Raw genomic sequence first — 24978 nt, forward strand, 5'->3', positions numbered from 1 at the left:
ATTAGATTCAAGGTGATTCGTCTTTTTTTCTTACCTACTAATGGAAACTTCTCTTCTGGAGTCACGCTCATTAGCACTCAGAGTCTGCCGTGGCAAATCTTTCCAAAATAGCCCCAAGTATATTTGTGGGAGGGAAAGAAGCTAAGTGAGGTACAAACATATTAAGGCTCAGCATGTGGCGGGGCCTTGAAATAAGGCAGGGGGGGCAGTGGCGGCCTCTTGCCTCTGTCCTGGAGTGAGGATGGGGCATGCCAGGCCCTAGAAGGGTTGGGTAGATTTTGTGTTTAGTGGGAGAGCAGCGAGGAGAACCAAAGAGGAATGAGTCAAAGTCAGGTGGAAATTACACGGTGTGGGTTTGTCTGTTTCCTTCGGGGCTCTCTCCTCGTTCATTTTATTTTATTATGTACACGTTTTCTTCATTTTCTCACCTTAATTTGTCCACCAGCCTTTGAGGTAGATATTATTCCCATTTCGCAGATGAATAAATTGAGACCTAGAAAGTGTCATTCCAACTGCAGTCACACAGTAAACTTGGATTCGAATCCAGACTTCCCGATGCAGAACCCACGGACCTCATGATGCCACTGCTGTTGCTTTAAGCCTCCTGGTTCTACCCTTTCTTCAGGAACGAGAAGGGATGCTGGAGGCTTCTGAATGGGTCCAAAATGTCACACGCTCCCCAACTGGGTTGGCTGCCTAAACACCTACCAGATAGCTGACATTTTACTATTAAGGAGATGCCTTAGGGTTAAAATATCGTCCACGGTAGTTTCTTGCTACAAGACCCAACAGAAATGCTCTGGACTCTGTTGGCAGATATAGTCAAAAGCCCGAAAAGGGGAATAATGAAATCTCCCTCAGAGGGTCATGTAATAATTAAATGAAATACCGAACGTAAAACTCTGGCACGGCGCCATCATCATCGTCATTATCGTCACCATTGTCACCGTCACCACTGTCGTCATCATCATCATCACCATTATCAGCATCATTGTCACCGTCACCACTGTCACTATCATCCCGGTCATCGTCGTCACTGTCATTGTTACTATCATCACCACCATCACCTGTGTCATCACTATCATCATCATAGTCATCGTCACCACCATCATCACCATCACCACTCTCCACATCACTGTCACCAGCATCGTCATTGTTATCGTCATCGTCGTTGCTATCACCTCTGTCATCATCACCACTGTCATAGCCATCATCATCATCACTGTCATCTCCATCACCACTGTCATCGTCATTGTCATCATCAACATCGTCATTGTCATGACCACTGGCATCATCATCATTGTTATCATCATGTCACCGTCACCACCATCATCATCATTGTTGCATCACTACTGTCATTGTCATCATGATCATGACCATCGTCGTCATCACAACTGGCATCATCATCGTGGTCATCATCGCTGTCATCAAATGTCACCTTCTACAACCAGATGTCCTGACCATTCCACCAAGTAAGTCCCTCCCTTATCATGTCAGCCATGTCTCTTTCATTTGCATATGTGTTTGTTTACTAGCTGTCTCTCACAGCAAAATGTAAATTTCATGAGGGCAAAGATCATACTATTTTGCCCACTACCTTGTGCCCAGTGCTTGGCTCCGTGTCTGAAAGGAGGTTGCGGGCGAGGAAATGAGCTCAGAGAGGAGAAGTGGCTTGCTTAAAGCCACACAGCAAGCAGACAAGGTAAACCTGACCCCTGGTCACCACCCTCCCCAGTAATTACACCTGCTTCTGAGGGCCATTTAGATTGTTGAGGAAACTCAATGAAATAATCGTGTAGGCAGCTCAACACAATGCCTCATCGCTGGGCCTCAGTGACGATCGGTAGTAATGATCTCTGGTGTTACTATTATGTTGTGACTCCCTCCTCTCCTGCGAAGAAACTCTGAGCCCACAGTTGGGTCCTCTATGGGGCCAGACTCTGGGAAGATGGTGGCTTCATGATCTGGAATCTTCTCTTGCCCCACACTTCTTTCCCATGCCTTCTGCCTACCAAGTCCCCACCCTCGTCCCCACTCTGACAAAAGTGCTTCTGGAAAAAGGACTCAGCACCAGGTGAAGAAACCCTACAGGGCATCTCAGCTCCTGCCCTCTTTTCACCAACAATATACTGAGGCCCACAGAGGTTAAGGACTCGGCTACACTCACATCGCTCATCGGAAACAGAACCCTTGGTGTATATTGTCACTGTGCCTCTACTCTCCAGAAAAATCCATCATGTCTAGGGGCAAAAATACCATGGGTCCTACCAAAACAGTGGTTCTTGATCCGGGATGGTTTCTCTCCCCAGGGGACATCAGGCCACATCTGGGACATTTTTAGCTGTCACAACTCTGGGGATGGGGGTGGGGTGGGGTGGAGGGGGGGATCTGCTACTGTCATTAGGGATAGGGGCAAAGGGTGCTGCTAAAAACCCTACATTGCTCAGGACAGCCCCCATAACAGGGATTCTCCTACCCCAACTGTCAATAGAGCTGAAATCGAGATATCCTGTACTAAATGAATTTCAGAGATGAGAAGGGAAATTCGTTCCGGGGTCAACCATTCTGCTCCCCTTGGAAGAGACAGAATAATAACGACCCAGACCAGGAAGTCTATTTTACAAAGGCAAAGGGCTATCACAAGCATTGTTTGATTCAAGGCTCACAATAACCCCCAAAAGATAGATACGATGATACTAGTACCGATATGGAAACAGAGACTCTGAGAGCAGGTAAGACCCTCCCAGGGTCACAGACGCCGGAAGTGGGCGGGGGCAAGGCCGGAAGCCAGATCTTCCGATTGCAAGGCCCTTGTCATCGACACTCCAGCTTCTCCCGGTTCTGCGGCCAGGCCCTGGGACGAGAGCCGCCTGAATCTGGGGAAGGAGGGACCCGTGACCGTTTAGATGAGAGACAACCTCCCCGCTACCTAAAATAAATTAGGCACTAAATCCCACTTCACTGGGTCTCGCTGATCAAAGGAAAGGATCATCAGGAAAAACAAATCCTGGGGCTTGGGAACCACTTCAGCATGAGTGTGAAATTTTAACCGAGAGTGTTCCGCTGGGCAGATGGGCGGCAGTGAGCGAGGGCGGTCTGCTCGCGGCTGACACCAGTTGACAAGTTTGTGGACTCTGGGGATGATCCGACAACTTGCTCAGAGTGGAGACTATGTTCGGTTTCTCCTTGAGGAGAAAACAGTCTTCTTGCTGCCCGTCCCCAGGTGCCTACAGGCAGTGCGTAGCTGATTTTCCAGCAGAACTGGCAAAGGACCGCGAGCTGCTGCCTCCCAGCTCCTGGCACTGGGGTGACCAGGCCCAGAGGGGCCTGACTTAGTCAGAGGGTTCGTAACGTTCCGTTCTGTGAGGTCTTCTGCAGAAGCGAAGGGTCAATCCCGTGCCACCTTCTCTTCTTCATCCTCACGCTTTGCCAAAAGACTTCCATGTGCGTGCAGATTGACTTTGAGTGTAATTACAACTGGTCTTATGAGGCTAATTGAGTCATTATTTGCCGAACACCTGCCCTGTGCTGGAGATGCAATGGTGAGCAAACCACACAGGACCCAGAACTCACGCAGGTTATCATCTGAGATGTGGGGAGGGGAGGGTGGATACACAACCAGTATGTCACAGGTGACAATGGCATCGTGGAAGATAGATCTACTGGTGGCTAGAGCATCAAGGAAGGCTTCCCGGAGGAAGGGACATCCAAGCTAGCATTTAAAGGATGTCTAAGAGTTTGCCAGTCAGAGTAACTTATCCTACCCTTAGAACCTCTTCATTCAAACCCCTCCGTTAAGGTTCTCAGAGCACAGGACAGGGGACCACTGGGTGGTGTGGGCAGAATGGCTTCCCCAGATGAGCTGAAGTTTCCTGTAATTTCTCCCAGAGGCCTGGCTTGGAGTAGAGGCACGTATGTGAACAGAAGTAAGATTTTGCTCATTTATCCACGGGCCAGTACAAATAAACCAAGCACCTACTGTGTTCCCGGCACCATGCCAGGCAGGCCCTGGGTTTGCAGAATGAGGAGCGCCTGTGCAGCTGGGGGGACAGATCACGGGATGATTAGAACACAGAGGGAGGTGGCACCCCTAGCGTCTACATGGGCACTTTTCCTGCTCTTAAATATGTGTATGTAGTAAAAGGCAACGCATTTATCAAGGAATGAAAACGTTAAGTAGTAAATGCTGGTAAGTAACAAGTAATAGTCACTAGCTAATGCTGTTCCCTGAGCCTAGATTCTTTTCCCCCCACTGAGTGGCCTGCTTTGCCCCTTCTTGAGTGCAGGTCTCTCTTGGGTGAAGCTTTCCAAGTTCCTCGGCCCTCACCCTGGCCCTCCCGCAGCCTCCGCGGCAGATAGCACAGATTGCCATCACACGTTTGCGTCGTTACTAATCTACGTCAACCTCCCTCATGAACCTGCAAGGTTCTCGAGGGTAGAGACGGATTCTGTTTTGCATCCCCAGGGATGCCTGGCATACAGCAGGTGCTCAGTACGTGTCTGTTGGATGAATAAATGATACATCGACACTGCGGATATGACCACGGTGAGGACGTTGAGTTGTTCAGCCTCCTTCTCCCTAAGAAACCATTCAACGTATTCTGAGACTCCCCTTGCCTTTAAACCTTCTAAACATTCCTACAGGGCTGGTGTGAACCGCTCCGATCTTCGGGTGACGAGATCAAGGCCTGACACTCCGGGTTCACCTGTCAGCGGGGCTCAGCTGGGCTGAAGATGCCACTTTCCTCTAGTTGGTGAGTTCTGTGCTTGAGCGGCGTCTTAGAATCACCCGAGGACCTTTGAGAAATGCCAGTGTCCGGGACATACCCCCAGAGATTGCGATTCAGTTGCTGGGATGGACCTCGGCATCCGTGTTGTTACAGCGCTCCCAGCGGATTTCCATGCATGGCTTTGGTGGAGGACACAACTCGAGCTACAGCCAGAGAACCAGAGGGCTGGGCTCTACTTGAATTTTACCTAGGAGGCACCAGAAGCTCAGAGAGGGGTAAATCTCACGGAAGGTCACACAGCAAGTGGGAAGCCCAGCCTGGATGAGCCCTCTAGAGTGCCTATGGGGCTGTTTCCTTGGGCACGGGGAACTTTCTCTTGAAACCCCTCAGCCCGTCAACTCGAAGGCAAGACACCTTTTAGACAGAGGGAGGGTGGCCACCCAGGCTGAGCCTCGGAGCCCCTGCACCCTGCCCACCCTGATGGAGGGACAGCCAGAACTTCCTCCAGGCTCACAGATACCTCTGTCTCCCTTGCACTCTGTGCCCTCACGACCCCTTTGTTGGAGCATGGCTGCGTCGCCGTGGCCCATGATGGAGCTGGGGCCGCTTGGGGACAAGAGACCATCTCTGAGTCTGGAACCTAGTCATGGGCAGCCTCTTCTGGATTTGAGTTTCTGGAGCCTTGTGGAGAAAAGGCCACACTTCGCAGCCCACGGAAGCGAGGAGAGGCCTCAGTTATCTGCCCCGGCATACCCATTCCTGGCGGAGGATTAGAACACTCCCGCCCAAGTGGGACTCCATGATGGATGTCGAGAAGCAACCAAATGTCCCTCATTAATCACCAGCCCCATCTGGCTCCCCGCCTGATGGTTTTCAGCTGACTTGAAAAAGACCCAATTAGATGAAAACATTTTGACAATTTATCTTGTGGCATGAACAGGTCCAGATTGAGGCTATGATTTCATCACTGGGGAGGGAGGAAGGGATCGGGATGTGGGTCACGCACAGAGCTCGGGGGGACGTGGGGGTCTCCCCCAGGAGCCTTCCTGTGAACCAGAGTGCAGTCCGCCTCCCGCTGGCTGCTGGCCGTGTCAGTCCCGGGGCCGGCCGGAACCGCAGGAGGAAGAGCATCCTTTGGTTCGGGTGGAAAAGGCCCAAGAAAATGGACAATCGGAAATAGTCGAGCAGCTCGGCCTGCGGGGGGGTTGAATGGGAAGCAGAAGTTGGGATGTGACCAAGGCCGGGCCTGGTCCAGCCCTCACACGAGCGAGGTGCCTGGGGACCCAGCCCAGAGACAGGTGACTCAGATTTGGCCTCCTTGAGGTGTGCCTGGCAGAGCCCCCTGAGATTCCCACACCCTCCTTGTAGAGCCGGGAACGTGCCAGTGTCTCCGGAATGGCCCATCCACGGCGGGTGATTGTTTCCATGAGATCACGGCTCTTCGTTCTTCAAAACCGTGTTTCCAGCCGCCTTGAAGGTCCTTGTGGGTGGCTCGCCAGGAAAGCCCCCGGCGGGCTACCTGCCGCCCCTTGAAACTTGTTCATGCCCTCTCTCCTCTGCACGGGGAAGCTGCCTGAGGACCGGAAAAGCAAACCAGGGTGTCTCTCCCACCAAGTTCATGTCTGCAGCCCGCAGGCCGACAGGAGGTATGCTTGCACACGGTGGGGGTGGGGCGGGGGGCGGGATTTACCTCTCTGGGCAGGACTTCTGCCGGTGGCCAGCCTGCCAGGCCCGGGAGGGCCTCTAGTAGGCCAACCTGCCGCTCGCACTCTGGGAGGCGGCCTGCGTGGGGACCTGCCCTGTGACTTGCCGGGCAGGGCTGGCAGGGAGATGGGCTTCTCCTCCGGAGCTGCTCGCCCCACTCGGCACTCACCCCTCCCTACCCAGCAAGCACCCGGCACACGGACGCCCCACCCCCTCACTTGCACGGGTCGAACCGGACTCTTCTCTTTCACGGCTTGGTTTGTTGCAGTTCGGCGCGTACGTGCGCGCATGCACACACACACACACGCGCGCGCACACACGTGCACACGGCACACACGCACACACACACGGCACAGCAAGTCACCCAGGGACCCCATCTCAGGCGCCTCTCAGTTCCTGTGCACGCGTGCGCTCACATTTGCACACACACATGTGTACTGCGCATACATTACCCTTCATCCGGACATACAGCTGGTTGGGGGCCAAGCCTGGCAGGTGACCAGACACAGCCACTGTCCTCGGGAGAGCCTGTGTGTGCAGGGCAGGCCAGCGGAAGCCTGACCTGCGGAGTCCGCCTCCCAAATAGATCTGTCAACAGGTCCCCCCTTGACTCCAGGCTGAGTCTTATGGCCATGCCTGCCGGGGCGGGCGGCCCCCCCCCTCAGCAATGCTTGTTTTGTTCGTGTTTTGGGTGGAACCAGCCTCCATCTTTGAAAAATGGTGATAATCTTTGAGAAACACTGGCTTACGTGATCACCGGGAAGTCTTCCGGAGCTCCCGGTCTACGAGCCTTACTTAGGTGTCACTGAGATGTTACTCATGCGCCCGGAAAGAGCGCCCAGCTGCAGCACCGCGTTATCGGGTTTGGTTGATGCATTACTCAGGCCCTCATCCCCCACCCCCTTTTTGCAAATAACAGAAACCCACCTCAAACAGGCTTGAGCAAAAATAAATCAATTGGTTTAGGTAATTGGGAGGATGGGGAAGAGTGCTGCTGGGAATTTGGACGGCTCTCAGATGACCTCTTCACCTCTCCACGGATGTGTCTGTGTTGGTCTTGTGCTCTTAGACACCTGCCCGATGGCCAGCGACTCAAGAGACAAACCCACAGGCTTTGTTGTCTTAGGAAGAAAAGCTAGGCCACCTCTCTTCCCAGTTTGGGGGGAAAAATGAAGGAGATCTCTGATTGGCTCATTTGGAGTCAATGTGCCAGCCTTGGGCGCAATCACTGTTTCTAGGTGAGGTTCTGTTGTGATTGGTCTACCGTGGGTGTGACCCCACTTCCCAGGCCAGAGTGTCAGTATCTTTCTCAGGGATTCCCCGAGGGAGAAACAGTGGGGAAAGAAACCACAGGTGTTTATTACAGTCGGCCTCTGATGCCCCCCAACTCCCACCTCCCCATCCCCTCCAGGATATGAGCAATAACAGGCAGTGAGTAGCTGGGGATCTTTTCTTGGGATAATTGTCCCAATTTGCAAGCTTCTTGGCAAGCTTCTGTTCTAAGACCTATCCTTCAGGTTCCTAAAAGAGGTATCCTTCCACCCCCCCCCCCCATTTCCAAGGGACATGGGGGACTGTTCTCGGGACACACCCAAGAGGGAACTACATGGAACCCTGTTTACAAATTTAGCTGGAGGCCAACCTCAGCCTCCGAGCCATTTCTACATGTGCACTCCCAGAAATACTGGTGCAGGCTTTGGGTTTCTGCCCCCGCAGGACCCCGCTGTGTCATGAGCTGAGCTTGTCAAGTATCACGTCTTAACTAGTCGGTTCAGGGGTCAGCTGGGCACAGAACTCCCCTGTCCTTTTTTGGATCTCCGTGTGCACTCATTGGCCGAGGCTCCTCATGGCAGCTGTCACTCCTTCGTTGGCCAAGTTGGAAAGTGGTCCACGTTGAACCCACCCTGGAAGCATGAACCTCTCCAGCCCCCAGGATCCTGATGGATGACCTTACGGTTGAGTCAGTTAATGCAGGGAAAGCGTTCAAAGTCTTTGGACGTGGGATCGTGCACCATTTGACCCAGGGGATTTTTAAAAATATAATTTATTGATTGACAAATTGGTTACCGTACAACACCCAGTGCTCATCCCAACAAGTGCCCTCCTCGATATCCACAAATACGGTGCCCCGAGGATTTTTATGGCATTTCTGGGTGAATTGGCTTGGGCAGACTACTAATTGGATTAATAACAATAATGCAAATGGTGGTGGTGGTGGTGGTGATGATGGTGATGATGATAAGGATGATGATTGTATGTTATCATGATGCATGGTAATTATATCAGCAAGTTCTGTCGCTTTTAAGCACTTCCCATGTGCCAGCCACTGCATTTATCCCTGCTTATACAGTGTCATTGAAAACTTAAACACCAGTCTTGTGAGGTTGCCATTTGGCAGACATGGAATCCAAGTTTCCGAGAGGTTGAGGAACTCCTTGAAATTCACACAGCTAGTCCAAAATTCGAATCCACGTGTGTTTGATTCCAAAGCCTCTGCTTTTGACTCCTGTACCATATACTTCAAAGAGCTGAAAACTTGAAAGTACCCAAATGTCCATCAACAGGGGGGTGATGATATCCAAACCATGGAATATTAAGTAGCTGCTTAAAAATCACGTATGCCTGCATGTCCTAATATGGAATGATTTTGAAGACGTGGGCAAGTGAGAAAAAGCAAGTTGAACAAGATAAGTAGAGGATAGCTTCATTTAAGTACTCTCCAACCACACAACAGGACAGTGGAACTTTCCGTGTTCGTGCACGTGGACGGAAACAGGCCAAGGAATATGCACCACCACCTGGGGACTGAGGCTTGCTGTGGGGAGGGAAGTGAATTTGGGTGAAGGCCAAGGGTTCTTTGGCTTGACCTGCATTTCTGGGAATTTTTAGATGAACCTGGCTTCTTGCATTCACTGCATAATTAGAGAGGAAAATTGTGTCCTGGCTAGGAGTTTGTCTGGATTTACATCCTGGCTCTGTCATCATGAGCTGTGTGACCCCAGGCAAGGCACTTATCTCTGTTTCCACATCTGTAACATGAGAATAACTGCCAGGACCACCACCATCAAAACAATAACAACAACTACTACTATAATAATAATAATAATAATACATATACCTGTACATATCTCAGAGGATTAATACGGGGTTTCCCAATCATAGCATTGCTGATATGTTATGCTGGGAGATTCTTTGTTTTCAGGGGCTGTCCTGTCCATCGCTAGATGTTTAGCAGCATCCCTGGCCTCTCCCCGTTAGATGCCGATCGCACCCTCTCACCCCAATCGTGACCATAAACATGTCCCCTGGAGGGTGAAATCACGGCAGTCGAAAACCACTGGGTTCACGTGATGGTAAAATGAGTTAATCCGCGTTAAGCGCTGAGGACAGAGCCCGGCACAGAGTAAGCCCCGGGTAAACGGTAGCTCCCACTAACCCCAGGGAGAGAGAAGGTGAAGGGGACGACTTTCTCCTCCAGCCAAGCGTGGGTGTAGGGGAAGAATGCCGGGCTGGAAGTCGGGCTGCCTGGGGTCTGCACGTGCCCCTGCCCCTCAGTGCTGGGGAACTTCGGGTTCACCTCTTGGGGCCTCAGTTTCCTTATGTGTGGTAAATTCAGGTCCCCAGGGAGCACCTCCCCTCCTCCATCTCTCAGGGCCCCCTACCCTCTTCCCTCCATGGCGGCCTAGGCTGCTGGCTTGGCTGTCTGGGAATCCAGCTCCGACGCGGCCCCCTCCCTCCCTCCACAACTGGGGAGCAGATGCCGTCCGTGAGGCTGTTGCCCAGACGCAGGTGGTACCACCTGCCACAAGTTCCTTGATTCCTGATCGTCCTACAATCACTTTTGGCCCCGAAACAATTTGCTGGGTGAAGGGAGAGAAGGGCCTGGAGGGAAGGGAGGAAGAAAGGGAGGGAGTGGGGGGTGGTTCAGGGTTAAGAGTGGCCTTTGAAGTTTGCAACCATCTTATATAAAACATCCTCAGTCATTCTCCATTTGGATGATGTCAGGAGAGCACATTACCATCCCGAGATCAAATGCAACAGCAAGAATCACTTGTTGCTCACCAGGCTACAGTCATATATCAAGTATTCCAGGCACACGCAATTCGTAACTTTCCCCGAAACAGATTGATATTTTCCTCTTCCACTTTCTGGGAAGAAGACATCTGACTTTGCTTTGAGCAGACTTTGGGAGGCGGTGGGGAAATTAAACCAGCGCCCATTGTCTTTGCACGAGGCTGGCCATGCAGCTGACAGCGCGGTTCTATTTCTTCTCTCCTCTGTGTTCACTTGGCCACAGGCCGTTTGCTCTCGGCGCCACGCCACGGACAAGACCTCCAAGTGATTTGCTCAGGCCCTCGAGAATCTGACCCACGTGATAAATAGAGCAGGAGGAGTTGTTTCCTCGTCTTCTTTTTTAAATCTCCTTCTGCTACGCTCTTGTCTTTTCCTTTTTCTCTTCGGTTGTTTTGGACTCGTGTTGTCTTCCTGGTGTGGAGGTCCTCGAGGCATCAAGTCCCTCCTGAAGAAACCGTAAAACTGGGCGAGGGGACTTTTTCCCCTCGGTTTTGCACCCCAGAGAATTGCAGACCGCAGAACCGAAGGCCCCTTACGTATCACCAGGGGCAACCCTTCCGCTTTACAGACGAGGATATCGAAGCCCAGAGAGGGGAAATGATCAGCTGAGGGCCACACAGCCTTGACCTGGAGCGATGTGCTCACTGTCTCCAGGTGCCACTTTTCTGATTTGTCAACAGGGAGAGCGGTAAGAGCTCCTTTCCCAGAGGTGAGCGTTAGGAAGCCAGGAGAGAACGGAAGGCTTTTCAGCAATTGTGAGGTGCCGTCCCAAAGCGAGGCACTCAGACTCCCGGTTCGGAACGGTCAGGAGCTGAAATGATGAACTGAAGTTGAAACGGACTTCCCTACTTTTGTGGCTCTCTTCCTTATTTTACAAATCTGTGATGACCGCACAGAGCCTGAACTTGGAGCAAAGGCAGGCAGATTTCGGAGACTCCTGGGTGAGCTGGGGTCACCATGTGTCCCGTGCAATGAGGCAGGCGGGAGACTGAGAGGCAGACTGGGGTCCCTGAAACCAGCTTGGGGAAGAGAACAGGCCAGTGCTGACCTCACCCCGAAGGCTTCAGTTATCCGGAGTCTACATCGTCTCCTTACGGAGAGAGATGAGTCATTAGTATCGGTTCCTCTGTGCCCTGTAGTCACACGTGGAGATATGTGCAGCTGCCCTTGAGACAAGCCGAGTGCATAGGAGGCAGTGGGGGCTCAGTGGTTTGCATGTGGTCTGTAGCCAGTGGCCTGGGTTCAAACCCCGGCACGATCAATTACTAGCTGTGTAAACCTGGCTAAGCTTTTCAGCCTCCCTGAGCCTCGGCTTTCAGCACTTAAATGTGTTTTAGAAATCATAACTTAATGCACACATAAAAGAGGACACACAACATGCAAATGGGCGATGAATCCCTGTGAACTCACTTCCCCAAAATACACCTTTCCAATATCTTTGTATCCTGGATGGCTCTCTTTCCTTCAGTCCCCTCCTTCCACCACAGAAATAACCATGATCCTGAAAAGTGTCTACGGTTCCATTACTTAAAAATGAAAACCAATTTTTTTATTATTTACGTATGTACCGCTAAGTAACATAGAGCTTATTTTTGCTTGTGTGTGTGTGTGTGTGCGTGTGTTTTCTTTTGAGCTTTAGAAAGGTTGTATCACACTCTTGGAGGTCTGTGGGACTTGCTTTTTTTCCTACTTGAAATTATATTTTTAAGATTCATCCTTGGTATTGGGTGAGGCTGTGTTTCATCCATTGTCTTTGCTAGACACTATCCTATGGTCTGAATATAAAATAGAGCACAATTTATTTATCCAGTTTCCTTCTGATGGGCATTTGAGTCTTATCCAGTTTTGTTGTGTTTTTTAAACAACTGTTAACACTGCTTCTATGAACATTTTAGTGTGGGTCTTCTACTGCACCGTGTGTAAGTTTCTATTGGACGGATCTATAGAAGTGGGATTGCTGGGTCTTAGGGAGTAGAGATTTCAACTTTATGGGATGGCACCAAACGATTTTTCAGAATGTTTGGACCCAAAGCCTCCATTTTCCATTTGTAATGTAGACGCCGACCTCACAGGGCTGATGCCAGAATTGAATGCATGCAGAACACATCGAACATTTAGCTCGGTGCCCGGGCATGGCTAGATGATGCCCGGACACGGTATGTTTGACTGGCCAGCTCCGTTCTCCAGCGGAGCTTGGAAAGTCCTTCTCCATCTTCAAGAGGCCGGTTTTCTGCTACTCAATCTGAACACTTTACTGAAGTGTGTCCTGTGACTCTCACTTTAGGGCTTAAAAACCACAGGTTTTCTTTAAAAAAAAAAAAATGTTTATGTATTTATTTTGAGAGAGAGAGAGAGTGCCAGCTGGGGAGGGGCAGCGGGAGGGAGAAAGAGAATCTCAGGCAGGCTCCGTGCTGTCAGCGCAGAGCCCGATGTAAGGCTCAATCCCACGGGGCCGCGAGATCGTGACCTGAGCTGAAATCCCGAGTCGGACGCTTAACCGACTGAGCCACCCAGGCGTCCCTCACAGTTTTTTCTGTCCACCCAGCATCCTGATGGACTCTGCTACTGCCCAGTGTTTATCATACGGGGGACTCTCTCTCTCTCTTTCTCACTGTGCCTCAGTTAGAACAGCCCCTGAAGGTAACTTCCAGAAGACCAGTGTTTCTCAAATTTCAATGGCGATCTTGCAAAAATGTAGATCGTGGTTCGGCATGTGTGGGGCAGCTTAGAGATTCTGTTAGCAGTTAGGAGACTGCTCCCAATGCAGGTTGACACTGCTGGTCACGGGCAGTGGGTGGGAAAGAGTGATACCCCAGCTGAGCCCCGGTGGAGGGCCCGGCTTAGCCAGGCTACGGCACAATGAGACGCAGCCCGGCCAGGGAACAGGGCCTTGCAGAGGAGCAGCCTGCGAGGTGGTAAAACTCGCTCCATTGTGTGAGTCTGGCTGTTCTCCAGGAACTCTCTCTAGGACTTATAAAGAGTTGCTCACGGGCACCTGGGTGGCTCAGTCGGTTGGGCTTCCGACTTTGGCTCAGGTTGTGATCTCGCGGTTCGTGAGTTCGAGCCCCGTGTCGGGCTCTGTGCTGACAGCTCGGAGCCTGGAGCTGCTTCGGATTCTGTGTCTCCCCCTCTCTCTGCCCCTCCCCGACTCATGCTCTGTCTCTGTCTCTCTCAAAAATAAATAAATATTAAAAAAAAAAAAAAAGAGTTGCTCAGGTCTTATGAGGGCACCAACTGAATTGGGTGGCCCCAACTGCCTGGCCTGGTCCCTACCAGGACGTTCCGAAGAAAAATGTAGGGAAGCAGCTTCCCATTGCTGGGGTCAGGACTCTGGTTTTGGGTTAGATTCCCATTTTTCTCATCCATTTTATCTTGGAGCCCAGGACAGCGCTGACCTGACTCAGCTTCAACGCCCGTCTCCAGCCCCAAAGTTCCAAAGCCGACCGGCAGTGTATGGCTGCAGAAGAGACCTTTTCCTCTTACCCCAAAGCCACCCCCTACCCTGTCCTGTCTCTAGGTAAAAATAATGACTTTGTTTTTCAAAGCCAAGAACTTCTTGGGCTATGCCAAGCACAGGGCATGTCTTCAGAACGTACGTGTGACAAAACTCGTGTTCTCCCGTGAGCTCAGCGTGTTGGGCTTTGGGAGATTTAATTATTATTCTTTTCTTTTCTTTTTAAGCGGCGGCTGATGCTTTTCCCTCCTCTCTGTCTCTGCCGTTGACAGCCCGACACCCAGGACAGCGTGCAAACCCAGTTATCCACAGCTGTTGCCAAGGATATTTATCACTTTTCAGCCCTCCACGTGACTCCTAGATGAGACACCCAAATGCACCTAAATGGGGCCCTTTTCGCTTCCCGTTTGAAGTAAAAATTTCCAAGCAACATCTGACATCAGGATAACGATGACTCAGACTTTCCGACACTTAAGCCCAGATCCACATGTCCAAACATCTAAGATGATGCTACGTGGTATATGAGTTCTGCCCCTGACTCCAACAGGCTGTTCACCTTGTGGCATCTCCGAGGTCCTTCCACGGTGCCGTGGTTCTGGAGGTCTCGCTTACGTGCCGCCTCAGTATGGAGTCGTGGAAGGGACGTTAAACTAGACTGGAAGAGTGCAGATCTAACCCAGAAATGCCAGCAAGGGGTTGCACTGTCCCAGGCACTCTCCCGGCCTCTCGGCATTGCGGTCCGGTCATTTGAGAAATAGTCAGCAGTTTCCAAGCATTTTGTAAAACAAAGATCCCTTTGGCCAAACCAAATCTTAAATGGAGCCCCAGTGTAGGGCGGATAAATGCCGCGCTGATTTGGTTGAGGCAGGACTGGAGCCCCAGAGTCCTACTCGCTCTCCTCCTTCCCGGTGCAAGAAGCCCGAAGGTCACTCTAGGAAGCTTTAGGGCTCCATGGAACACAGTTGGAAAACCACTGAACTAGGTAAGCCCACAAAGTGCTTTTACCGCGGATGGTCTCTGAAGCGGTGGTGAGATGGCCGGGCTGGGGATGTGGAGAGTTTGGGGCTGAATTGTGTCCCTCCAAAGTTCATATGCTGAAGTCCTATCTCTCAGGGCCCCAGAATGTGACTGTTTGGAGAGAGGGCCTTTAAGAGATGATGAAGTTAAAAACAAATTTTTTTAATGTTTATTTATTTTTGAGACAGAGAGAGGCAGAGCATGAGCAGAGGAGGGGACAGAGAGAGAGAGACGGAGACACAGAATCCGAAGCAGGCTCCGGGCTCCGAGCTGTCAGCGCAGAGCCCGACGCGGGGCTTGAACTCACGAGCTGTGAGATTGTGACCTGAGCTGAAGTCGGACGCCCAACCGACCGAGCCACCCAGGTGCCCCAAGAGATAACTAAGTTAAAATGAGATCACTAGGGCGGGCCTGATTCCCATATGACTGGTGTCCTACGAAGAGGAGATTAGGACACAGACACACACAGAGGGAAGACCAGGAGAGGACACGGCGGGGAAGGACCGCCACCTAGAAACCAAGGAGAGAGGCTTCAGAAGAAATCAAACCTGCCAAGACCTTGCTCTCGGACTTCTAACCTCCTTGACTAGGAGAAAATAAATTGCTGTTTAAGCCACCCAGTCTGTGGCACTTTGTCAAGGCTACCCTATGAACTAATATCATAAAAGCGGAGGGGAACAGTTTCCCCTACGGGTCACCATTGTAAGGAATCCTACTTATTCCACTCTAAGATGACGAGGAAACATCGTGTATCTCCTCTCAGAGAGTCTGAGTCCATGTTCTTCACAGAAGAGACGCACCTGTGGTCTCCCAGGGACTACGTCCCTGTCTTTGGGAGGATAAGTGGCCTGTTCTTGAGTCTGGCCATGTCTAGTTGGGGGGGGGGGTCTGAGTTCTGTAGGCATCCACAGGAATGGTGATGCTGGGCTTGGTGACCGGAACGTCAGGAAGACCTCCCTCTGGCTTCTGGTCTGTCAAAGTCTGGCCACGGGAACATTGAAGGCCTGCTGGGAATATAACCCAGGTTTTATTTTTTTCCTGAACAAACTGTGCTAACCTAGTGCCCAGGGTAATAATAGTTATCGGTGGTGGAGGTGTGTGAAACTAGCAATTTTCACTTCGCAGGAATTTGTCTGGGAAAATCACAGTTTTTCACCTTTGGAAACTGCCATTTGGTTTCATGAAAACTTCTAGGTGAAAAGAAATGTAAGAGAATATTTTCCAGTTTTCGTGAACTGGATTTTGGCAGAGGTGGGAACTCTCGTCAATCTCAATGGCAAGAGGGTCCACCGTGGCATAGGACTGCAAAACAAGTAGGTGGAAAACGAAAGGGGTGTGGAGAGGCCATGCGGTGCCCTTAATGTCCTTCCAAGGGCCTCTCTGGAGAAGGGGCAAGGCACGGCTGACACCAAGCTCTGGAAAAGCAAAGAGGGACGTAGGACTTTGGGACAAATCACTGTGTTCTTTGGCATCTTGCCATGGGGTGTGAGGGAAAGGGGTAAGCTTATTTATCATCTCGTTTATGAAGGTCTCTTACCTTCCAATCTCAGCGATGGGCTGTGTTTATGTGGCTCATGCCTCCTTGGGGTTTTAATCATGTGGGGTTCATTCATTCAGCCACCTACGTAGTTTCCCTTGTACATCACATGCGTGTGGTCACAACAGACATTGCACAGGTGTGTGTGTGTGTGTGTGTGTGTGTGTATGTGTGTGTTTTGGAGGTGGGAGGAAGATGGTAAAGTGGAGACAAGGCATACAGCAGTAGAATAAGACGTCACATCTTTATACGTGAGGAACTGGAAGTCTGTTGGAAGAGACAGAATTCTTGCTCAGGAAATAGCTGGAAAAGAGTGGTGAGGCAGGCAAAGATACAGGACTAAACAAATGATGCCTGCTGAATTGGACAATATGACCCAAGAGCCTTAACATTGTAATTGCTCTTCTGAGAAACTATCCTAAGGAAACAGTCAGAAATGCAGTCAAGGACATTAAGATCTTCTCTGTGCACTTATTTACGAATAGTACGATGGTATCCAACTTGGGTATCAGCCTAAGCTGTAACAGTGAGTGGGATTGGTTCAATCAATGATGATCCAGCCCAGAGGTTGGTAAACTATGGCCCTTGGACCAATCTCGCTCTCCCTCCATCAGGTTTTTTCTTTTAATCTTTTCTTAAAATTTTTAATGTTTATTTTTGAGAGAGAGAGAGAGAGAGAGAGAGAGAGAGAGAGAGAACGCACAAGCGGGGGAGGAGCAGAGAGAGAGGGAGGCACGGAATCCGAAACAGGCTCCAGGCTCTGAGCCATCAGCACAGAGCCCGATGCAGGGCTCGAACTCACAAACCGTGAGATCGTGATCCGAGCCGAAGCTGGACACTCAACCGAATGAGCCACCCGGGCACCCCACTCTCCATCAGGTTTTGTAAATAAAGTTTTATTGGCACACAGTCATGACCATTCCATTATGTATTGTCTGGGACTGCTTTGGCACCCTAATGGCAGAGTTGAGTAGTTGCCACAGGGACCACATAACCTGCAAAGCCTAAAATATTACTCTTTGGCCCTTTCATAAAACATCTTCTGACTCCTGGTCGAGCCATATGAGAACATGCCAGGCAAGCATCAACAATGAATAAAGACTTTTTTATTGTCACGCATATGTCATGATGTTAAGTAAAAAGAAAGTACGTGATTTTTTGATATTAATAACAGTAACTAACATTTGTTAAGTGCACATGAAGTTCTCAGTACTGTTAAAATGGTGTTTACAAGGACTTCTTAATAACAGGAGAAAACGCTTATGGTATAATACCAAGGCCCCCAAAAAAGCAGGATGTAAAATGTTGATATCAGTAATAATTATATTTATTAAGCACATGTTAAACTCCAGGCACTGGGCTCATCACTTTACATATCATTTCACGGAGCCTTCAAAAATGCCACTTGGAAGTTACTGTTATTTACAAATCAAGTACCGAGATACACAGAGCTTAAGTGGTTTACTTTAGGGACCTACCTGGTTAGCGAAGGAGCCCGAATTCAAAGACAGGGAGTGTGCCTCTACACAGAGAAAGGCCTAGAAGGAAATGGGGCAAATGTTAGCATGTGTATGTGTGCGGTGGGAGGAGAGCTGTAGAGCTGAGGTTGTCTTTGGCTGGACGTCGCCGAGAACTTGGAAAATATCAGCTCGGGCACGTGCGGTGTTGCTTTCTCCCATAAGCAGGAAATCCGGGGGAGGCAGCCAGTGCTGCATCGGAGGCTCTCTGACCCCACGAGCCACCTGCATTCGACCAGCCTGAGCATGTGAGTTTTGTCCTCAGGCTTGTCACTGGTTTGTCCGGGTGACGAGCAGGTGGGTCATTTTCTGCATTCAAGGCAGAAAGAGGGCTCGGGGCAAGGGGCCAAAAGTGTAAGTTGACTGAGAGGTCCCTTTATAGAAGGGCTTTCCTCTAACTTCCCAATAGTAGCTTTCGCTTCTGCCTCATTGACCGGAGTGCGGTCACATGATTATCCACAGTGGCAAAGAAGGCTGGGAACTGGTTTTCCAGCCAGGCACACTGCAACCCTGAACAAAATTGGGATTTTGTGAGTAAGGAAAAAGGCGAGTGTGGATAACTGGGAGTCAGCTTCCAGTGTCAGCCACATGGGTGGATGGTCGCCAATTTTCCTGTATTCTTTCTGGAATTTTCCTGGATAAATCTTGCTGAGTCTGAAGGCAGGGGGACGGAGGAGAGGTGGGGAGAGAAAGTGACGGGACAGACATGGTGTCTTAGTCCACTTGGGCTGCTACAACCCCATACGATAGACCGAGTGGATTATAAACTAAAGAAATCTATTTCTCACAGTTCTGGAGGCTGGGAAGTTCACGATCAAGTGCTGGCAGATTTGATGCGTGGTGAGACCTTCCTGATTCATGGACAGCTGACTTCCCCCGGGGTCTGCTCATGGCAGAAGGCATGAAAGAGGTCTCTGGAGTCGCTTCCTATAAGGACAGTAATCCCATGATAAATAAAGACTGTGCCCTTGTGACCTCACCAACTTTCAAAGGCCCTATTTCCAAATACCGTCTCATTGGGGGTTAGGTTTCACCGCAAGAATTTGGGGGGGGGGCATACACATTCAATCTATAGCAAGTAAGGAAATCAGGGGAAGCTTCTCAAGGAGACATATTTTATGGGGTGACTGGTGAAGTTGGGAACCTCCAGCTTCCTTTGTTATGCAGGAGAGCCTTGAGTTTTGGGGGATTATAAGAGAAGTCCCTAGACAGTCTGTTTGATCAGCTTCTCCCACCTTGGGTAGAAATGCGGACCCCTGGGGGGGATCAACCCTGCCTTTCCCCCCTACCCCTCCCACCCCCACCCTGCACAGGCCTGTGGCGGGGGGGGGGGCATAGCACATGGACTCAGAAGCCATTGAGACCCACTGATAAGGCCAGGAGGCCAGGAGTCCGGTCGGGCCAAGGGGACTTTGGAAACTATAGTGGGTAGAATTTCACATGCATTAAACGATGTCGACTGCACGAGTTCAGTGAGGGGTCCTTCAGTGGAAGCTTCTGGATTTGAGCCAACCCTAGATCCTTGTTTCGCATGTGCACCTTCAAGACTATATCCCAGCCCCTTCCTTCCAGATGTCGGCCCCCTGTGCCCTACAGACCTTTCTGCCCTGAGGTGTAAATGGCTGTTATCAGATACTTTCCTGAAAGCAGGTGCTGAGAGTTTAAAGGCGGGGACTGAGGAGGGAGATCCCAGAGGTTGCTGGCGCTGTGAGGGGGGTGAGAAACCTGGCTCTGACACTTTCCAGCTCTGACTCAGTATTCCCACCTGTCAAATGGGAATATAGTTAAAGAAAGACCAGAGGTGGAGAGCCTGGCAGACAGCCTGATAACAGTAGGGGCTAAATATGTCTGCTCCTTTGTTCCCTTCCATCCTTTGCCTGAAGGGAGCGAGAGTGAGGGCCTGCATGTGGAGATGGGGGGCACGGGTCCCAAACTCAACAGACTTCCCAAGGGTCAACCTCACGGCTGGGCCCGGAATTCCTTTCCTTTACAAAGCATCAGGTCAGGGCTCACCATTGACTGACTCGGGCCATGCAACCTAGTCTCGGGACCCATCCTCAGGAGGGTAAGGGGCTTGTGCAGTTCCTGTTAAATTGCTAAGTAGCCGCTTGGAAGGCCCTGCTGGTGTTTGCCGGGCGAGCCCCGCGGCCTCCGGGCTGCCGACGCCGGTGAGCGAGAGGTTTCGTGCGCTGTAAACAAAAACTCAAGGTTTCTTCACGTTGGCTGAGTCTCTCGTTCATGCAGAAAATGAGACATGATATCAAAAGCACATGGGGCTCAGTGGTATTAGGCAGCTTTTATGGGCCTGTCAAGTCCTGGCTCAGAAAAGGGGGGCACTTCCTTTACCTGATATCTTTAGTAACTTTCGGATGATTAGGGTTCCTGGGGCCCAGGCCCCAGCAGCTTTCCAGGGACACAGTAACAACTCCCTTTCTAGACAGGGCCAGGAAGCTAGTCTCTTCTCTGGGGCGGCCGCGTCCGGGGTGGGCGGGCGTCTAATAATGTCTAACGGTGGTGCCCGCGTCCCCAACTAGGTCATCATCCAGGCGTGTAAGAGTCTCCCCGAGCTTGGATACACGGAGAGTGCCCACTGTGCCGTCGGGTGGGGTTACAGCGCTCTAGTCCTCCTGCTCCGGCACGGACCTCAAACATGTCCCCTGTAGACAAACGCATTGATGGGGACGAGTTTGAGGCTCTATCTCATGCTGGTTGTCCAAGTGAAAGCCGGGGAGCCCGGCCCCCCCAGGACCTGAGGTTGAGACAGAATAGCTATTCGGAACAGTTTCCATCAGAGTCCCACGAACCGTATCAAGGTAGCTGCTGAACTTGGCTATGTGAGTTGGTGAATGGCCATGTTCATTGGTGGGATTTGCCTGTGTGCTGGGGTGGGATCTGACCTGTTTTCTCCAGGTAGAGCTTGGTTCAAAAGGGAGGGCTTTAAAGACCCTTAAATGCCTAACAAGGAGACTTTTGTACGGACGACCCCCAGGGGGCTCGAAGGGTGGTGCACTGCGTTCGCCCAGAGAAGGGCTGCATTTTTTTAACGCACACAAAGCTGTGGTCCTGGCTGGCACCTTGAGATGCTGGCACAAAGGGTGTTAATAGAGGAAACCCTAGTAGCTAAGTTGGAGTGTGCACTCCTCCTTGCAAAGCTTTTCTTTTTTCTTTCATTTAAAAAATTTTTTTAATGTTTTTGAGAGAGCGAGAGTGCATGAGAGAATGTGAGCAGGGGAGGGGCAGAGAGAGACACACACACACACACACACACACACACACACACACACAGAGTCCGTAGCAGGCTCCAGGCTCTGTGCTGCCACCATGGAGTCCGACACGGGGCTCGAACCTATGCCCTGTAGAACTGTGAGATCATGACCTGAGCCGAAGTCGGATGCTTAACCGACGGAACCGCCCAGGCGCCCCAATCATTGTAAAGCTTCTCTGTTGGTGGAAGCAGAACTCCAAGTCACTCTTACCTTCACCTCCGCTTGTAAGATACTGTCTGTGGACCTCCTACCAGTATTCTAGAAATATGTGCGCTCTTTGATACGACTTTTTAGATCTCAGGTATTTTCGTTGCCTTTTGACAGATCAAGAAATCGAGGCTCAGAGAAGCTGTGTAACTCATCTAAACACATGACGCGCCACAGGTGGGCGTGAGGATTGGAACCCACAAGAGACAGACGCCAAGGCCAACTTATTGGAAGCCTTGGGCTGGCAGCTTTCCAGGGTCCCTTGAACAAAAATGGCTCACAGATGCTGGGGCCACCTTTTTAAAACACTAAAGATATATATGTAGATGTAGATGTGTACATATGTATATATAACTGCGAAACACAATTTACGTATAGGAAAGTCCATAATACATACACTTTACGCGCTAACGAATTACTGTAAGTTAACACTCACGTAGCTTCCACTTACGTTCCCTTATGAATACCCCAGAGGCGCCCCCCCCCCCCCCGTGTCTCCTCCCAGACACTCTCACAGCCCTCTGGTACAACCACGAACCCGATTCTCTTACAGAAGTCACTTCTCTGCTCTTTTTTGTTTTATCACCTAAGCAGATGTGCGTAAGCAGCCCAGCTTTGTTTTGCCTGGTTTTTGAACTTCATAGCCCTGGAATCACACGGTGTAGACTCAGCTGTGTCTGGTTGCCATTATCCAGCAAGGTATTTGTGAGAGTCATCTAGATTCCCAACGGTTTGTGTATTTTCCTTGTGCTGCCGTATTTTATGATAGGACTATTCCGCAGCGTGTTTGTCTCTTCCTCTAGCGACGGACCTTTGGGTTGTTTCCAGTTGGGGCATTCTGAGGCTGCTGCTGTGAACGCGCTTACGTGTGTTCCTACGTCTCCGTCGAGGGACATCTCAACATCATGGGACACACATGTCCTAACGTTAGCGGATACTGACGAAACGTTTCCTGAAGTCAGGTGCCCGTTTACACACCCAGCCGCCGTGGGTGAGACGTCCAGTTGGCCGACGAACCCACCAACTGCTTTGTGCATCGGTCTTTTGGACTCTAGCCATCTTGGTGGGCGTGTAGTGATAGCCCGCTGTGGTTTCGGATATATTTTTTACGATTCTATTTGTTCTGGTGAAGCCCAGGTTCGTTTTCTTCAAGTAGATGCAGGAGGAGACGACCATTGAGGATTTTGGGGCTGAGCTCCGTGCACCTGGAAAAGAAAGTGGTCTTGAGAAGTTGCCCTGCGGAACATCCATGTGGGTGTTGGGGCTTCAGGATCAATGGGCACGTGGGCACCTGGGCGTGGAGGACAGGCTTCCTTCTTGGTGGCCCTCTGCTGGCTCTCTCCCCTCGCCCCAGCCATTCCTGTCATTTCCTTGTCCCGATGCCTCTGAGTTACCCGAGATTTCTGGGGGCCGCCAACAGTCATAGCGGCTGCTTCCTGGGCTGCCCTCTGGGCTTCAGTTTCCTCAGTGGAAAGAGGGGATCTGGGGAGATCGAATGCGATGATGCATGCTCGCCTGGCACTGGGCCTGGCACAGAATAGGTGCTCGGTTACCAGGCTGAGACTATGCTGTGGCACGTGAGGTATGTGGGGTGCAAAATGTAAGGCCCCCGCCTCGGATGCCACCCCTGCACTTGCCCCACCCCCAGAGTGAGTGCCTCCGCACGTTTCCACCTTGGGCATCTCACTTACCTCCTCCTCGCCCGGGCCCTGCTCAGCTGTGAGGCCCCACTGATCTTCGGACCTCGGCCGCCCGGAGAACTTTCTCTAGAGAGCGCTTTTCAGGCCACTCATTATGAATTTCCAGCGGATTCCAAAACCAATTTGAAGATGTTTTCCACAGCACTCATAAAACGTGGTGTGGAATAGGACAGAAAATATTAAATTCATCCTCTGTCACAGGGGTAAGTGCTGATTCAGGGATCTAGGTCTCGGTGATACGTATGTACAGGTGCACCAGGTCACGGTGTATGACCCATGGGTCACCGTGAGTCACAGTATAAAAGGGTTTTGAAAAATGCCACGTTGTCACCTCTGCACCGTTGATGGTGCCGGGGACACTGCCCACTTCTCCTTCTGCCCGCCTCCTTCACCTGGCAGGTTCTTGCTGCCCCTCAGACATCCCTGCCCGAGCCTCCTCCCCTCTGAAGCCTGCCTTAACTTCCCCATCCTCGGTACCTCTGTGCGCCTCAGGGATGGTCACCGCTTGATGCTCTTGGGCAATGAGGTTGGCAAGCGGAGGGGGCCTGGAACCTCTGGGGTGTGAGGGCGAGGCAGAGGACACAAAGGCTTGTACGGCCCTGTTTCTCTGTCCCTGAAACGTTGTCACTTAATGCTGCACAGCTAGGCCAGACTTTACTGGAGAGATGGGAGTAAATAACAGAAATTGCAAAACTGGGAGGGGATGATGCGCAATTCATGGGGTTCCCACAAAGGTTCTCCAGAAGAAAAGCACCAAGATGACCGTGCATAGTGGGTGTGAGCTCCTAGCCGGGGTGGCTCCATCTTGGGATCCTCCCTGGCCTGAGAGCCCGCCTCTACCTGTAAACCTTCTAGATGAATTTCCGCATGTCACAAGGGAAGCTCCGCGCTCTGCTGGCGGGATCGGCCCGGCCCTGGGATTCACCCCCTCCTTTTGGCAGCCGGTCCTTGAGCTTCCATAATCCCTGAAGCTCATTCCCAGGACCCGGGTGGTTTGGTCAAGTTTGAAAAAGACAAGTGTGTACGCATGTGTGTGCATGTGTGTGTAGGTGTGTATGTGTTTGGTAGAAGACCAGAGGGACTTGAACGGGACAGTTTGGGACGGGGTTGGCCACACCAACTCAGGTCTTGCCCACCGGGGGAGGTGTGAAGGGATGGTTCTTCCCAGTCATGCTGTGGACACCTGGGACAATATCCCCCCAACCCCCAAACATAAATACATCCGCGAATGAACACACACACACGCATACACACAGCAAACACTACCACAACAACACATGTATAATAGATGTGTGCATCACACATACATCTATGCATATGCACAAACCCACACACATGTAACCACATGTACACACAAATATGAGAACATAAGCAGACCACACACACAGACAGGCACACACACACCTGTATCTCTTTCAATGACAAATATTAATTCTCAGAGGTCAAACAGTCTAGAATATTCTAAGGGGTGCAGACATTTCCCCCAAGGCAACCTCATCTGCACGGGCTCCTGTTCTCCAAGGGAAAAGCCTTCTGGGCGTTAATCAAGGTGGTCTCAGTTTCCTTTAATCCTTCTTTGGCCAGTCCCAGCCTGCCTACTGGGATTCGTCTGTGTAAGGAACTGGCACCCGTCTCAGGGCCATGTGCACTTAGAGCTTCACAAAGACCAGGTAGAAGTTCAAAATTAACTCTAATTTGCATCCCAAAGCAACTCGTCTCCTGAGCAGGGCATTCTCCCGAGAGTGGAAGGGAAGGAAGCAACACGCGGATTT

The 24978-nt window shown here is 51.0% G+C and overlaps 1 long non-coding RNA gene across 1 annotated transcript; it reads left to right on the top strand.

Annotated features, from left to right (window-relative positions):
* Positions 1-1326: 1326 nt before the first annotated feature.
* LOC121037282 (uncharacterized) lies at positions 1327-14938 on the top strand. The gene is made up of 3 exons (XR_005793686.1): positions 1327-1472; positions 4645-6376; positions 14190-14938. It is a non-coding gene; the product is annotated as an uncharacterized LOC121037282 (long non-coding RNA).
* Positions 14939-24978: the final 10040 nt, after the last annotated feature.

Source organism: Herpailurus yagouaroundi, unplaced genomic scaffold (genome assembly GCF_014898765.1).
Source record: "Herpailurus yagouaroundi ecotype Mexico unplaced genomic scaffold, PumYag 163, whole genome shotgun sequence".
Lineage (NCBI taxonomy): Eukaryota > Metazoa > Chordata > Mammalia > Carnivora > Felidae > Herpailurus > Herpailurus yagouaroundi.